This window comes from Seriola dumerili, unplaced genomic scaffold (assembly GCF_002260705.1).
Source record: "Seriola dumerili isolate Sdu_G_001 unplaced genomic scaffold, Sdu_1.0 BDQW01009968.1, whole genome shotgun sequence".
Taxonomy (NCBI): domain Eukaryota; kingdom Metazoa; phylum Chordata; class Actinopteri; order Carangiformes; family Carangidae; genus Seriola; species Seriola dumerili.
Window position 1 is genome coordinate 244,058 of NW_019184223.1, and position 17,348 is coordinate 261,405.

Below are 17,348 nucleotides of genomic sequence, written 5' to 3' on the forward strand. Positions count from 1 at the left end.
TCAAAGGCCATGTTTATTCAATGTATTAAAATATAGTTTTATAGCAAGACTGCCAAGGAATAATTTATCAACTAGTTTAGAAGTTTAGGAAAAAAATTTAGTTCTTTTTGTTAGCTGTTAATTTATCAATAGCTTATACTGCAGTATGTTTTATATATGCACTACAGTTTACAGTAAAAATCTGCAAATATAGCTCCTGTGAAAAAAGTGTAAATAAATAGTAATAAACTGCTAATCCTTCATCAGTATTTTACTGTAAATGTAGGAAATAACATCTTTCTGCTGTATTTACAAAAACAGTAGCAAACTGTAAATACCAGCAACAGCATGGTACTGTTAATTTTACAGTAATATAATGACAACCCTGCTTACAGTTGTTTTAAAGTGTAGGCCTAATTCATGACATGCATTTTAAATGAATATGTTGCTAATTCTAATAATATTGAGCAGCACATCTCCAGTTAACATGCCTGTCAGTAACACATCTGATTAAAGTGGCTCTCATATTCCAGGTGGCTCAGAAGACAAAGCCGATACTCAAAGCAATAATAAAAATAAAATAATATTAAATTTATGAATAAGTTTGTGTTAGAATGTTTTATGAATAGCCTAGACAGCTGGTTCTAACCTCCTAAGAGCCAACGTTATCAACAAAATGCAGTAAAAGTGAAGCCGTCCGTTTTCATTGAATTATGTAGACTGCAGTCAGAAGATTATAACATTTAAGTTTGTTTTTTTTTCATTTCTTTTTAATGTACTTATTATCAAACACCCAAGATCTGACCAGCAAGTTCTTTGTTTAAGAACCGAACACGGAAATTAAGACAAAATACAAGCCGTGAATCACTGATTTTGTGGGTCACCAGGACTCTAGGCAAGACTCAGAGTTGTATTTAAAGTCCAAAAAACAAAATCGAATCCCTTATTATTTAATTTTTATGTCCTAATTAGGTCTATATTTGTTTATCGCTAACTGTTTTTTAATTTAATATTGCTGGATGTTGTGCATGCCTGTTCACCAGCACAGATGGGTCTCTAATCAGCCAATCACTGTGGTTGTTACAAGCTCACTCATTAGAATTGACATCAGCCGTAACAACAGAGACTTACTCTTGTAAAAACGCAGTGCCATCTTGGAATACAGTATTTGATTTTTAGTTGTTCAGTACTTAGTCTCTTCCTTAGTCCTTGTAAGTTTGCTGTTGAGCAGTCGGGAGTAGGTTTATCAAAGCTGATTGGAGCACTGAGGCTGAACCTAAACAATAAAGTTGCAGCAACAATAAAGGTTAGATTAAATAATGAGCTGAACGAGCTGGGGTGACTGTAGTCTGTTTATCACTACTTTCCTATTTCACATAATTTTGACTCACTGTTCATGTAAAAAATATTGATTGGATGGAGCTTTAATTATTACAAAGATGCATTCCTTGGTTTTTGTTGCAGTATTCTAGTGCTTCAAATCTCTTAAAATGCCTTCACATATAATTGTTAATGCTGTTATGAAAATCAACACTGTTCACAGTTGAGTTTAAAGTTTTAATCTTGTCAGATGAGATGAATTTTGGGACAGAATGTACGCTACTATTAATTTGTGATTTAATGCAGATTCTTTTCTTTTTCTTTTTTTTTTAACTTAAACCAAACATATTTAAATCTTGATTAAATGCCCAGTGCTGGAATTTATGGAGTGCTGGGATTTACCCAGTCAGGTTTAAGTTTGTAGTTCAGGACAGTTCAGCACTCACTGAACCTGAGACCTTCTGGCACCAGAGAGGATTCCTGTAACTGCTACCGTACCCTGAGCTCTATCCAGGGATGCCAAATTCTAAAACAGCACTAGCAGATAATACCAAAGCTTATCTTCTGAAACAGATAAATTATCGTTATTTGTTTCTCATGAGTCTGTTTTAGGGAAAGTGGTGTGTGATTGACACATCTAATAATCAACAGCAGTTATCACACAACCTTATTCCCTGCCTACATACCAACATTAGTAAAGACTGACTCTTTGTCATTTGTTGATATTTGATCCCAAGCTGTTTACACAGACTGTCATGGGTTGCCATGACAGACATTTTACGTTGGAGATTTTGTTTGGACTTTTTTAATTGTCATTTTCCGTTTTATTTTGTAGTTATTTTCCTTGTGTCTAATGATGTTTTTACTTCCTGTCTTTGTCCTGTTTCCCTCCAAATTGACTGTCTGCCCCGCCCTAATGTGTTTCACCTGTGTTTAATTACCCTTGCCTCCATTGTGTCTATTTAGTCTCTGTGCTCCCGTTTGTCTGTTCGTGTTCCCTGTGTTACTGTTTGAGTTCCCCGTGTTTCCTTGTGCTTCTGCTTTCTGTTCAGTTGGTTCACCAGTTTTTGTAAGTTCTTCTGTTTATTAAACATTTTTCATGTCTCCCTTGTGTTGGCTGCATTTGGGTTCAGTCTTTTCCCTAACTCGTGACACAGACTTAAAATTAGGTATGCACACACTCTTCCCCATGCACATAATCATACAGACACAGAGACTGTCCAGGGTGGAAATGCTCTAAAAATAGATGGGGTTAGGTATCTGCTGATGTGTACCGCAAAGAGATAAATTCCCTTATGAGGCTTAAGCATGCCATCAAACATGTATGGAACAACACACACACACCCCAATTCTATGTTCTAGTTATCCCAGTTTGCTCGTCTGAAAAAACTGGGTCAGACCTGGTAAAAATATTTCTGCACCTGCTCCTTATGTCTGACATGATGTGAAATACACCCAGGGGTTCTCTGTCCTTCTCTGCTACCCCATATGCCACCCACACACCTTCTCCCATCCAGCAAACAGTCACAGTCACCTTGACCGGGTACACAGAGGGAGTACTGCTTCTATTCTGGTCCACAAAGCTCACTCATTCTTGTAACCTTCCTCATTCATGAGGAAATTTGAGGAAATCAGTTCACTTACCTGACTACCTCATATTCTTACATTATAGTCTTTTGTATGTTTACTATTAATCTATTTTATTAATTTAATTATTTTTTAAAATTATTTTTACCCCACTATCATGTTCACCATTTCATATCTAGAATCAGGGGCCACTGGGAAAAACAGCCACTTCCATCCTTTAAGATTGTTATAAAAATACACATTGCCAGTGTCAAGTCACACAGAGACAGACATGGCAGGGAAGTGTTTTGTTTGTCAAAATAAAAGCTTTGCTGTTTTGATTAGCATTTTTCTGGTCTTACATTCAAAATAAAATACATTACAATTTAAAAGGTGCTCTGTAGATTACCGAATGGTCATATTGGGCACAGCCCTCGAGACCCAATAAGGGCAGGAGCTTCAAAACCTCTGAGCACCTGTTACATCGAATATCATCAAGCTCATTCCTTTAACAATTAGAATCTGGCCATACTCAGAATGATTAGATATTCATGTTCATGAAATTTATGAAATTAAATGTATGCCTATTTAGGCATATTTGTTTGATCGTTAAATTTGATTGATTCATTTATTTCTTAAGTCCATTAATAAATCTTGTTTGGTGCTTGATTGTCCTTTTGGCATATTTTTGCCCATAACAAAGGCGGCTGCACTATGTTGCTCAGCCTGAATATGAGAACTTTGTCCAGTAATTCCGACAAATTAATTTGTGTTATTTTATTTTTTCTACCAACACTATTTCAAGTTGCATTTTAGCTGACTTGGTCCTCTTCACACACTCGGGTGCCTATGGCCAAATGATATGTCTATGTATGTTCCTGTCTCTGCAGTGTTTTCTGAGCGCTCCGTAAGTTCCGTGACACCCTTGGTTGCTTTGAGTTAACTCTGCTGGTAGTTTGATTCATTTTTGTACACATGGAACCTCCGGACAAAGCCATGAACTTTACGGTGGAACATGTGGCTTCAATGTACCCATTATGTGAGGAATGGAGGGACGGCTTGGAGGGCTCCATGTTCCACCTCGCCAATATCTTCCTATTCCTCAACTTCATGGGTTTAATGGACTCCTCTACCTATTCACCGTCCTAACTCTAGGCTTCTTCTGCTCAACTCTCTGGGCGTGGTCAGACTCCTGTTCTATGGACTCTTTTTTATGGAGTTTCGTGTTCTTCGGCGTGCGTTTGGGACAAGTGCTAAGCGTTTCCTTCGAGAAGGAATTCCAGGAGCTTTACCACTGCATGTTTAAAAAACTAGGCGTATTGCACACACATTTTGAGAGGATAGTGGCCTGCTGTGACGGAGACATCCACACCATAGAGCAGAACCACTGCTTCGCCATAGAGGGAAAAAACGCTATTGACAAGCTGTCAGTGTTCCTGTCTGGCAGGTGACGCAGTCACCCATAATAATGTCTGACGCCAAATTGTATTTGTAGATCTGAAAGTTGTTTTGCTAAAAGATGAAATATTATGTCAATTATTCATTGACATTTGCAAGTGCAACTCAAACAGAGTCCTAATATACCAAGGAGTCTAATTTGTTAAATATGGCATGTGACAAAAGAAACGCATTCAAAAGTTGTATTCAAATAAATGTGCAATGGGTTGTGCAAAAATCCACAACTCACAACTGAACTCACATGCACTACATGTAGATTTGGTTGACATGGCTTTAGCAAAGCCACATAGGTTTAAAATACATTCAAGCACAATTATTAATTAGTTATTGTAGGAGACATTGATGAAGCAAAAGTGGTTGTGAAACTTAGCCCTATAATTATACCCCATTATAATGTACCTCTATGGTGTCCCTAATATAGCCTACATTCAGCCCTAGAATTGACAGTAGTGAAAATATGGCTTGCTATATAACTTAATTCTCCCCTTCTCTAATACAAGTTTAGACCTAATTGATTCCATGTTTTGCACAACTGACAAGCTGTGAAATACAGTCAAGGCTTTAGTGTCTTAATCTATGTTCCCAGAGTGAAACATAGCTAAAATACAGAGTAAATATGTACAATGATGTTTTTCAAATTAACCCTTGTTTGGGTTCAATGTCTGTCTCATCTTTGGTTTTAATGGGATTTGTAACACTTGTTGGAAAGCTTTTATAGCACTTAACATAACAAGTTTTCAACATCTCTCTCCTCTCCGCTCCGCTCCATGTGTGACACACACTTTGAAAAGAAAGCAAAGGAGACAAATGTGACTTGCAAATGGCAGTGACACACATTAGATACTCTCACACTGAGCTGAACTAAAACATGTGCACATTAATTAGGAAAATAACATAAACAGAATATTCAGTTTTAAAATTTTAAAATTATTTTACTTTAGTTTCTTTAGGGGTGGGGGTCCCCCATCCCCAACAATAACATTTACAAGGCTTTTGTGGACCACAAAAACACAAGGTGCAATTTTTCTACCCATATTGTAAGAAAACTCACAGCCATAAGCACTGGTAACAGAGGATTTATGTGCATACCCTTATGTGGGGACTTCTCCAACAATAACTGCAATCAGCAAGAAATAATGCAAACTACAGTTGTGCCGATGGATGATGATATCAGTGATTGCCGATAATCAGGATGATCACTGATTGCCTTTGCAAATGTGAAGACGATATTTGTCTTGTTTTCCCACACTCCTATTAGCTGGTTGTAATGAAGCGCTGCTTGTTGTGTGCAGGTGCTGCGCTGTGGTTTAAGAATGGAAATCAGCAGACAGACAGAACATGTCATTTAGTTCTGTCTCTTATCCTGCTGCTGTTTATGGTGGTGAATAGAACTTTTGGACAGTCAATGAGGGAGAGAGGCGAGCAAAACGGGACACACTATATACAGGCATGTGTTACAGGGTAACACATAACACTGCATCCGAACTTCTTCTCGTGATCTAAAGAATAAACACATAGTTGAAGGTTTTCATTCACTCAATAATAATCCTGTGGTGTGTTGCTGTAATGCTTAAACTGCTTAAAGCCCAGTAGGTGGCAAGAGTACACAGACTAGTACCAACAAACCAGTTGTGAGTAGTGCTGTGCTTTTACTTGAATGGTTAAAGAAGCTGTTGAACCAGACGAGAGATGCAAAAAAGAGCTTTGATTTCTAAATTAATCTTGCATATGGGCATTGCGCCTTGACAAGTGCCTGTACCCTGCCTCTTTGCCCTCTCATGCAGCTTGTTCTATCGTATGCTTGACAAATGAGCTTTGTTTCAGTTTATAATTGCCCTCATTACCACAGTAGCTATGGCTTCACCATCTCTGTAGAAGCTTATGTCAAAGAAACCAATAAAACACTCACTACCCATTTTGTTAACATAGCAGACAGTCAGTTGGCACTTTCAGGATATGTGATTTCATCCACTTCAACTGCTATGAATGGCGCTGTGTTTGTGTCTTTGGCTATTTCTTATATAATAAAAAGAGCAGTGCTTTCTTTGTCATTCTGAATTGTCTTTGACGTACTGGTAAATGCAGTAGCCAGTAATAAGTGTTGTGCTAGCATTGTATCAAACTCAGCAAAAGCTTGCATTAGTTCCACAAAGTTGCCTTTGTTGCCAGAGCTAATAGCTGACTTGTGTCACCCCGGAATGTCGGCCCCTGGTGTCCGAGTTACAGAACAGCCACTTGTTCCAGTGCCTCATTGTACTTATATTGTGCAGAAAGTTAGAGTTTGAGTTCAGATGTAATATGACCTTGGGACTTAAAATGCCTTTCAATGGCCTGTGAGAGGTTTGCCAAATCAACAAATCCACTTGTGTTCTATGGGTTGTTCAAGGAGCTGCTTGACTGGTCAAACATCAGAAAAAGCCAGTTTAGCTTTGTGCCTCCCATTAGCCATTAATTTCTAGTGTAGTTCCCATCACCACCTGTCAGGGCTATGTGTAGTGTGGCTAGAGGGTGGAGATCAATGCAAATATTGTTCTTTTTGATGATGATAGTGATTTGATTAGTGAGAAGCCAGGTTCATCCTGGCCTCACTTGTTTGTTTGTTTGTTTGTTTGTTTGTTTGTTTGTTTGTTTGTTTGTTTGTTTGTTTGTTTGTTTGTTTGTTTTAACAATGAGTTAACCATTCAGTGTTTAGCTTGTCAAGCCTGGCCCGAATCTGACTGGCTAACTTCAGCTTTTCTTCTCTAAGGAAGCCAGGCTAAGCTGGCCTCCTTTGAGCAATGGTAATATTTCACTAACCTAGACAGAACAGAGGGCATCAACTACACAATATATAGCACGCAATATAGCATGCACACAGTAGCAGAAGAGCACTGTTTTAAGGGGGAAAATATAATAATGGAATGTTTTGATAAGAGGGGGAAACTTAGTAAAAGACAGTTATAGGAATAATGAACTTTGTTTTCTTTGTTGGGTCTGAGCTCTGCCTCATGAGCTGGACACCAAATATGATGGATATTCAGTTGTCTATCAATTTATTATCATAAATTAAGAAAATATTAATATAAAAAATATGAATATTAAATAATAACTTTAAAGTTAATTAAAGTCCTCAGGGCACCAGCCTAAACTAATAGGCAAAATAGCCAATATTGTTTCAGTCTCAATTTATTACCATTAATCTGGAACTCTGATTAATAATTATCTTACTAACTATAACCAAATTACCATATCATCAGTAAGTTAAAGTTGAAGGATTGGAATTCTACAAAGTAGAGGCTGGCAATATTCACGCTTGTGCAACATTAAACAGACCAGTAGTTATACTTAAAGACATTTATTTACAATGGAGCAGAGTAAAAACACAATGTCTAATCTAGTATATACAGGTGGGTGTATGTGTCTGTGGGGACACAAAAAAAGGCAAGATGTCCGATTCAAAGTGGTCACTGTGACCACGACCTGAAATAAGAACTACACAAGATGGCGGAAAACAAAGAAACTACTCAAAATGGCAGCTGAGACCACCTGGTGTGTGTAGGCAGGAAGGTGTGAGACAGCTTGTTATCGGGATTTCATTTTCTTTTTCTTAGAGGTCTTTTATGTCATTGTGAGAAGTATAAAAATATTTCTACACACAAATTAGTGGCAGGTGAGCGAGCAGGTATGGAGGGATAGAGAAAGGGGAGATTGCCATTGGTGATACACCGCCAAACTTTATGGATATGTAGCTATTTCACTAGGCAAAAATTCCATACCGTCATAGCTCTGGCCTTATTAGGGTTCAAGCCCTACAGGGGCAAAGCTCTATTGTTTTTCTACCTCAGTGGCTCAATTTGCTGCATCAAACTCAGACTTATAATTGGAAATGTTTTGCTTCCCAAAAAATATAAGCCCAATCACACCAGATCATGGCGCTGTAATTAAGACACTAAAAGGCAATTATGTGAAGGCCGGACCCAGCACTGTAAGCCTGATTAACTTGAAATTGGACACACATGATTTAAGGTAAAAGGATTTAATTGAAATTAAATCAACGTTGGTGCACCACCTTTAAAAAGGGAACACATAACCAATTCACTGATTCAGTCTCATGACTATACTATCAATTTAACCAAAATTCCATATCATTAGTTAGTAAAGACTGAAGGAATTGGATTTGTGCAGAGTAGAGGCTGGCAACATTCACTCTCCCGCAAAATTAAATAAATCAGCAGGTATATTAAGAAGGATTTCTTCAACAAATAACAAAGGTAAAAACGTGTGTGCTCTGTGTCTGTGGTAGAGTCCTGCATTGGGTCAGGTACCTGAAGACAGTGATTCGTGGGTGGTATTTTTTCTTAATTTTATTTCCGGGTTCAGTTCTGGGTAAAACAGAACATGCGGTTCGGATCGCGAGTGTTGGATAATAAATACATTAAAATGAAATTTAAAAAAAAATTGCATCTAATGTTTTAATCTTCTGACTGCATAATGCATAATTCAATTAAACGGACGGCTTCACTTTTACTGCATTTTATTGATGGCGTTGGCTGTTAGGAGGCTAAAACCAGCCGTCAAACGGAGGTAAGGAACAAACTTAGGCTATTCATAAAACGTTCTAAAACAAACTTATTCATAAAAGTAATATTATTTGATTTTTATTATTCCTTTGAGTGTCAGCTCTGTCTTCTGAGCCAACTGGAATATGAGAGCCACTTCAATCAGTTGCGTTACTGATAGGCACGTTAACTGGAGATGTGCTTCTCAATATTAGAATTAGCAAAAAATAGTCATTTAAATTGCATGTCATGAATTAGGCCTACCTTCGTTTTAAAATATATTATCTTAGTTTCACATGTATGAAATGGCCCAAAATGATCACTTTGAACATGCTGCCTAACTGAATTATTTGAACAGCGCATGGTTATTGTAGTGTCGTACCAGTGGTGTGGCTCCTTTAAGAGTGACCGTGTGAACGGGGTGTGAGTGGTGGAGTGAGAGAGAGCGAGCGTGAGTTGTAGGCGTGGTAATGAAGCTGGCGATCTGGAACGGAGCTTGAGTTAAGGGTAGCTGTGAAGTTACAGGGCATAGTGTACACAGGTTAGCTGTTTGTCAAAGAAATCAAGGCGGGCTTCCGTGTTATTTTGTGTGAAGGGGGTTAACCCCGAAGTTGCAGACAACTTTGGCCCTGGAGCAGCATCTAAGTCTCCCCTGCGCTCCCCGACCACGGTTCGGGGGCAGAAAACAGGAACGGTTAACGGTTAGTTATAGTTAATAATAGGATTTGACGTTTGTCTCCTAGTCTGATAAGTCCCGCCACAGTTTCATAATAAACGGAATTTTAAATGGTTAAACTTACTTTCACTTTAAATCCTGTGGGCAGTGCAGTAATTCGCTCAACCCCTCAGTGCCCAGCTCACTCTCTCGCTCGCTCGCCCTCTCTCTCTCTCTCACACACACACACACACACACACACACACACACACACATATAGAGGAGATGTTGAAAAATTGACTTTACAAGGTGCAGGGCTTTGCAGGAAAATTGCCATAACTCATTATCAAATTGTCCAATCATCATAAATCTGGGTAAATATCTGATTTGTGACACAGCACCGTCGTTATTGTTAATCTTTCCTGCTTCAGCTTTCCAAACTTCAGGGCTAACCCCCTTCACTTCACTGTAGTGTGTCAAGCAAGACACAGGAGCCTGGCTTTGGTCTTGAGGAGTACAGCATTTATTTTCTGACAAGCAGCTAAATTTGTGTATACATTGCCCTGTAGCTTACAGCTACATGTCACTCTGCTCTGGTCGCCAGCTTCACTTTCACATGCAACCGCACTCGCTATATCTCGCTCTACGACTCAAATCCTACACACAGAGCTATTCTTAAAGGAGCCATGCCACTTGTGTAAGTGGCATGTTTTATTTTATTTTTATTAAAGTAAAACTGTGATAAATCGCAGTCATGTATGAATAATACATTAGCATAGCTTAATTTTACGCATGATGCATGGCAAAATAACATTGTAAATATTTTTAGAAACCCAAAATTTCACAAATCATATTTCAGTCGAGTCCATGTCTTGTTAACAGAGGTTGAACTCCTCCTGGCTCCCCTGTAGTTTGCACCCCGATCTTAGCCTACTGGAGACACGCTGAACACCTTGTTTTGTTCAAATCTGATTAAGGTGGGACAAATGGTGGAACTTTGAGTGTGCAGTTGCTGTAGTGCTGCAGGCTTTGAGATGATGAAACAAGGAATGATTGGTCTCACTATTTAAACAGAATTAAACTAGCTGAGGTGCTTGGGTTTTGATAAGCCTTAAACCCACTTGTTGCTGCTTGTGGCTTCACAGTTGAGCTGCTTCCTATTGCATTTAGGCAAATATTAACACATGCTTAATATTGTGAAGTAAACCTTTTGTTTTGGAACAAAAAGTAAAAAATACTGTGTAAAACAGATTAAACTAATCTCGAACTTCAACTTGCAGTATTTGCGTTAACATTTAATCTTTAAGTATGTAAAGTAATGTTAAAAACCTGTAAAAACACAATATAAATACAATATTAAATGATTCAGATCAATTTTCTTACATTTCTCATAAAATACAATATACTGAAGAAATGCTAATTAAATTGTTAAGTCTCTGTATGTAGTCTTTCAACTAAAGTGGGATTGGAAACTTAATTACAAATAACATACACACCACTATTGACTTTATAACACTTTTATTTAATATATTCAAATGTAAATTTACAATATCAACCAATTATTCACAAATAGTTATTCAGAGCCCCCCAGGATGATTTGAAAAACTAAAACTGGGATTTGTCCATTGGTCTATCTTGCCTGTTAAGGTTACTATAATGAGGAGGTCATGATTTCACCTCTGATTGTCATTCCTGGTTCTTCAACATTATCATGATCTCACAGGTAATGTACTGTTGTGGGTCCTTGGCTGTGTTAAATACAGTTGGACACACCAAAAAATATTCAGTTATATCTCAGAGCTGTTAACTTTGAATATTTGACATGCTTCTTACTAATAACTTCCATGCTGTTGAGATCAGTAACTGCACACCATACTTCTTGGGGAGGGTTCTAATACAGGGACTGCCATCTACCCTACACACATCAATGTTTACATTAACTTCAGATCAAATCAACGATATTTAATACCAGTGAGCAAATCAATCTGTTTATATCAGGTGTAAATATGTGTGTTTGGAAGAGTCCTTCCTGCAAGGTTGAAGGAAGGCCTGAAGTGAAGTTGTTGATACTAAAAAACCCACAATGCATCAACAAAGATAGGCTAAATAACAGAAACATCTCTGTATAAACAGTATAATCTTCACAAAGGACAATTTATTTGTATTAGTTTAATTGTATTGTATTTGTATTAATTTAGTTGTGTTGGGACTCATCATTCAAGAGACCATATGTTTCTTTGCTCCACTGGACAAAGGAACTCACACTCCACAGTTCCTCACCGTTCACACCTGGGGACAACCCTTCCCCCCATGGACTTTACTGGCCAGCCAGTGTGGGTCAGCGTGTGACATGTGACCCCCAAGGGTGTCACCAAACAAAACCAGATCTCTGGCCCTCTTCTAACTCTCTTCTCCCTCGGCTTGCTCTGGAGAGCAGCTCCAGCTCTCTCCTCTCGGTTCTTCAAAGGGCAACAAGGCCCCAGCCCAGGTCAGCTCTGCTACCTGAGAAACCAGTTCTCTCGCCGGTCCGCTACCAGCAGCCTGCAAACGCTCTTCTCCTCAATAGCAGCGACCTGCTTCGGATTAACTGTGAGTGAACCAAATCCTCTTCAGAATCAGCAGCTACGACACAAGGCCAGCTGGTTTTCCAAGCAACAGGAGTCGTAGCAGAGTTAGCATGGAACAGCTAACTCTGTGAGGAGAACAAAGGAGATAACCGCAAGGCAACACAGCCAGACAGGACTTTACTCCACCAGGAAACCTCCCAACTCACTGGACTTTACACCAACACTGGAAAGGACCTCTTTGTTTGTTCCAAGGACTGGGTAACGTTAACTGACTGGGCCTAACCTTTCCCAGCACAGCATAGCACAGCACAGCATAGCTAAGCAGCAGAAGTCTTAACTTTGTTAATGTACTTGTTGATTGATGTCTTGTTGTTGTAATGTTTGCTTAGGTTGTGGTCAGTCATACAGTTAATCAGGTACTGGTATGTTCACACACATAGTAGTACGTCTCAGTTCTAGAACCTGCATGAAGCTAACTACCCTCCTCTAACCTGGTACCTTTAGATTACATGAGCTAGGCTAACAAAGAAACTCACACCTTCCCTCTCACACACCCCAGGTGGTCCAGCGGCCATTTTGAGTAGTTTTTTTGTTTACCGCCATCTTGTGTAGTCTTCTTTGTTCAGGTCCACTTTGAATCGGCCATCTTGCCTTTGTTTGTGTCCCCACAAACACACACACAAACACACACACACACCTGTATATACTAGATCAGACATTGTGTTTTACTCTGCTTCATTGTCAATAAATGCCTTTAAGTATAACTACTGATGTGTTTAATGTTGCACAAGCGTGAATATTGCTAACCTCTACTTGGTAGAATTCCAATCCTTCAACTTTAACTTACTGTTGATTTGGTAATTTGGTTATAGTTAGTAAGCTAATGGTTAATCAGAGTTCCAGATTAATGGTAATAAATTGAGACTAAAACCATATTGGCCATTTTGCCTATTAGTTTAGGCTGGTGCCCCGTGAACTTTAATTAATTTCAGTTGTTATTATTTAATATTAATATTTTTAATATTAATATTTTCTTAATTTATGATAGCCAATAAATTGATAAACAACCGAAAGCCAATATTGTGGCTTTCTAGTACCTTAGAAAGTCGCTTGTGAGGCAGAATAGGTCATGTATATTTGTATGACACGCTGCTGCTGTTCCAGAGAAGCACACTGAATCCAGAGAAGTTTCGGAGGTTTTAATGTAACAATCGGATAATACAGCATATTATACAACATATTTGGTGTCCAGCTCATGAGGTAGAGCTCAGACCCAACAGTTGTATTAGACTATATCAGTTTTAGCTACATGTTCCTAATAAATTGTCAACTGAGTGTACATTAATAATTATCAGCTGTATGCACAGGCTGCAAAGAGCCTGACTGGAATTAATTGATTGCTTTTGGTGTTTTCACCTGGGAACTGATACTGACGTCAGTGTAGTGTCTCATCGCCAGTCCCTGGAGTTTGTCACTGGTAGAGTTTATTGCTTCTCTATCTGAACACACTTTATGTTGTTGTTTTCTTCGTAACAATGACTAACCACCTAACTACTTTAAACTTACCAGTTCTGCTCTAGCACCCACAGCTCTCCACTGCTTTTAGCGAATTTCACTGATTCAGCATTTGTTTACATGCTATTCAGAACTGATTGTTACTTTAGCTTAGCAATTAGCTCAGGCTTCTTTCTCTCTCTCCCTTGCTCAGTGCGTGTGTCTCGTACCAACAAATTAACTTGTACATAAGAGTGTTGTGTTTTTGTAGCTTCAGAATATTGTATTGTGATGTTTATTACAACTTCAGTGATGTCTGCTGTCGTGCTGTCGACACACAGCTCCGCTCGCTTGTTGAGTTACAAACAAAATAGCATGTTAGTTATTACTCACAAATCCCTGAGTTGTCATCTGGACTATGAGTGAACAATGACGAACTGGGTGATGCCAGGCAATGGGAAGCATGAGTGGTAGGCTGGAGACAACAGTCCAGACCAAGCGGTAGCTGCGCGAGAGACTTCTGCTCGATGTGTTTCCTGGTCCTCTCTGTCTAAGTGTACAAGTGTGCACAAGACAGTTTTCTCAGTCACTTTACTCATTCACTTCACTCATTTACCTCTAATGCTGAGTTCGTTAAAACCAGCTGACAACATTAACACATACCAGCAACACACAGTAAAATTAGCTACTTCTACATTGAAAAAAATGCTATTATGGCTAGCCCGCTAATCGCAGTTAGCTTTTCACTTGATCACACCTTAATGAAGCAGTATAAACATACATACTTTATGACATTAGTTTATCCGTCTATAGCATTATTTAATCCGAATTAAACGACATGAACACAAACAATGTCATAAATAATAGAGTAAATGTTTTCTTACCTGATATTTTTGCAGGATATAAATTAACTTAACTTCTCATAGGTGACCAAACAGATTCCCTCCGACCTTTCCGTATATTCCAGCCCTCCATTAACACCCTACAACTCACATTTGCTCAAAATAAGAATTTGGCAGATATAAAATAATTCAGGTTACAGACGATTGAGTAGCAATGCGGAGTGCGGACACCCAGCAGCAGCACACCCACTAAACACATATTCTCAAAGTTGACCTATGAGAGGCACGCAGGTTGTCATTGGCCAGATGCCTTGATGACAGTCACATCAACCAATCATGCTCAAAGGCTCACGATGAGACAGCCAATAGCATTTGTTTCAGCACGGCAACAATAGGAAAATATGATTTGTTTTAAAAGAAAGAAATGTGTGTATTTTGTTTTATTTGTAGGCTATTTCATTTTGACCAAGTAGGTCAAATATTGTTTTTGTAGGGTATGAATAAAAAGGTTTTTTGTAAAGTTTTATTAATACCTATGGGTTTATACATACACACACATACAGACACACACACGGTACAGTATACAGAATACCATATTTTAGTGTTTACGAACTGACCGAAGATCTAGTTTATTGAACAAGGCTCCCTGAGCTGATGGAATCAGGTGGCCACAGCAAATTAATTGGTCATTGTCAAATTTGTACTGTTTTCTTTCGTGGTATATGGTGCATACACAAATACACAGCCTGGTAAAGTCTAGGCAGGAAGACAACAGCAAGAAGCACCTGGATTCAGCTTCAACCCTGCTTGCAGTATGCTTGCATGTTCCCCTTGTGTTTCTTCCAGGGACTCTCATTACTAGTACAAAGTGTGTGTGTGTGTGTGTGTGTGTGTGTGTGTGTGTGTGTGTGTGTGTGTGTGTGTGTGTGTGTGTGTGTGCCTGTACCTATGTGTGTGATTACGTGTAGTAATTTTTTTTTACAAAAATGGGAAATAAATGTAATTCATTATTATTGGCTTATGCCACTGCTTAAAATAAAAGTTTGGCTGTTAATTCACAGATAATTTCTGTAATTTTACAGACTTTTGTGCACAATTTAAAAAAAAACAGAAAATTACTGTAAAATTTTCAGTTATTATCTGTAAAATTAGGATTTCTTTTACAGTGCATGAAAAAAGTACAAGACAGTGAACTCCAAGAAAAAGAATCTGCACAAAGTATTAATCTGTCAGATTTTGAGTTTGTCACAATATCATCTCCACTCCACCCATTGACAAGCTATTATTAGACATAGTTGACAATCGAAAGGATTACCAGGATTATCAGTCAATTTTGCTACCACCTGTGAACAGCCCACCAATAACAATGCAAACATCTGTGCTATTCAAAAGCGGCAAAACCTATTGGAGAACTGTGTTGTTGTTGATGTTTGATGTGGGAGGTGTTGCCTCTAGATGCCCAAGATGGAATAGTTTCCTATAATTCAGCAATCAATCGCACTAAATTGCATAAAATATATGCTATAAGGGTTGAAACTTTCTAGCCTGTTCAGGAAATATACTTAAGTCGCCGCAGGTGTTTTTCCCCAGCTGTTCTACCAGGACATCTGTTGTGATACAGTATCACTGATTATCATTTTAGCAACAGTTTTTGTGTCCTGTGTGATTTAGTGTTGACGTGCCCTTCATGGTACAGTGTTTCCCACATGTCAACTTTCCATCCATCCTCCTACAGAATCCGTGTGACAGTTAATGGAGAGTTTCTGCATTATATCTACCCTTTCCAGTTTCTGGATTCACCTGTGTGGGACTCTCTCAAACCATCACCATTTAACAAACATTTAACAAACATGTCTTATTAATCTTATTTCTTTGTGCCATAGGCCTTTGAATATATTTTTCCTGGCATGAAAAGAGTAGGTGTAAATAATAACATAAACTCCAATTGTATTTTCGGGGTCCTAGTATTTTTGAATGCGGGGTCACTGGAATAACTCATTGGGGCACTTTGAGCTGTTGTCTCAAAGTCCAAAGCTAAGTTGAAAAATTTAGGAGTGTATAAAGACTATTAGGACCCCAATGAAAATCAATCAAATAATGTGCAATTATTTATACTTGAAACTGCTTTAAACAGTATAAATGGTATGAAATGAACAGTGTTTCCCACAGCAACACAGAAAAAGAACAGGGCAAGGAGGGGCTGAGTAAATCATTGTGCTTCGGCCATAATTAATAATGAAGTAGGTCTTATAAACATAAGAAAAGTCAGTTTAGACAGAAAAGTGGTGTCTATAGGGCCCTTTGAGCAGACAAGTGGATCATGTGATTTTTTTTAATAGACAATGGAATTTTGCCATAGGTTTTATTCACACTTTTGCTCCTGAATATAATTTACATCTATTTTTAGTTGTGAGTGACAAACTGACAAGCCCTGATTAGGTTTATCTGTGCTCTACCAACTATGACAAATGAAAATATCAGTTGTGAAAAAGATGTGTTGTTGTCCAAAATTACACACTGTTGCACCGGGTGTCATGTTCCCTCATTACCGAGAACACACACTGCAGTTTATTTTTATCCAGGCCAGGGAAACCTTTTTGGCACATGCCAGGTAAATAGGCTAATGGTGTCTGTATTATTGGAAAAATAAATTGTGTAAACTGTGTAGATTTTTCTTATTTTTTGCACTGTGTATGTATATATATGTGTGTGTGTGTGTGTGTGTGTGTGTGTGTGTGTGTGTGTGTGTGTGTGTGTGTGTGTGCAGAAATATTTGCTAAAGAGAATGGTATTCAGTATATTATTAGGAATCTTGGAATATTTTAAGGGAATCCACAGGTGACCCTGCAAGCTGTTAGTGAGTTTCAAGGGAAGTTATCTCAAATCTGCCCACATTGTAATCAGACATCAATATGCAAATTCGGTATGT

The 17,348-nt window shown here is 38.4% G+C and overlaps 1 pseudogene; it reads left to right on the forward strand.

The window, feature by feature from the left end:
* The first annotated feature begins 3,840 nt into the window (after window positions 1-3,840).
* LOC111240074 lies at window positions 3,841-16,281 on the forward strand (annotated as a pseudogene).
* The last annotated feature ends 1,067 nt before the right edge of the window (window positions 16,282-17,348 follow it).